Here is a 1103-nt window from a genome sequence, read left to right on the forward strand (position 1 = left end):
GGTGTTGAGGCTCTGCCCTCTCTGGCTGCTTTGCTTCCATTCATCAGCCTGCAGTTCCCCAACCCTATCCTTTGAAGCTGCAATAAATATTGATTCAGGGAAATCAATGTGTTTCCGAGGACCCGAATCGATAGCAAAGTTACAAGGATCAGGGCAAAGTCGTCCGTGCGCTAACTTCTGCGTTGCCGAGAGCCTGGACCTAAATGTACTGGCCACATAGCAAGGGGGCCAGCACCAGTGACCAGGTCCACCTAAGGTCCCAGCAGAAACCAATCCTTGACCCTCCCCTGGCCACGACGGAGCGGGCATTGACTGCACCCAGTGGCCCCTCTATGCCCCTGCCTGTGCCAAGCTCCCAGCTCCAATGATGCCTGCCTCTCCCCCGCCCCCATCTCCATGCCTGTCTGGGCATCTCTCGTGGGCACCTCAGCAGGTCTGTACCTGTGGCTCTGGGTCTAGGTCACAGCAAAGAACCCTGACAAGACAGCCTCCCTCGGGGCTCTCTGTGTGGCCCCTGCTGTCCTGCTGGCAGCGTGCCCCTGAGATGGGGAGCTCGCCGCTTCCTAAACTGCCTTTCCCATCTCTGCCCCTAGCAACACCTCACCATGGCTCCTGGGACAGAGAGAGGGCACCCTCCCCAAATGCACACTCCAGGAGGCACCCCTGCCTGCTCAAGGTCACTCTGGCTGCTTCCGGCAGCTCCATCGCCGCCACCTGGTCTGTCCCATCCATCTCTCTGATCACCTTTTCCCTGAATCGAGTCAGAACCCCGGCTGGCCCGTGGGGTCCTCTGGGACTCCATCACCCCTCCGCACATTTGCACCTGCTGCTCCCTTTGCCTGGGGCTCGCATCCTCCCTTCTCTGTCCTCTATCCATATCACACCCCCTTGGCCAGTCCTTCTCTGAGCTCCCAGCTGTGCGAACTGCCCTCCCAGAGGGCGAGGCTGGGGCCCGGGACCCTGGGAGGGTGCCCTCTGCATCTCTCCTGTGCGAGGCTGGGCAGGACAGGCTCCGGGGGTGGCATCTGGGTGGTGGATGCGTATCCTTCCCCGTCTATTTCTTGGACATTTCTTCCTCCCTCCACACCCCCCCAGCTGGTCTC

The sequence above is a fragment of the Myotis brandtii genome, unplaced genomic scaffold, assembly GCF_000412655.1.
Source record: "Myotis brandtii unplaced genomic scaffold, ASM41265v1 scaffold463, whole genome shotgun sequence".
NCBI lineage: Eukaryota > Metazoa > Chordata > Mammalia > Chiroptera > Vespertilionidae > Myotis > Myotis brandtii.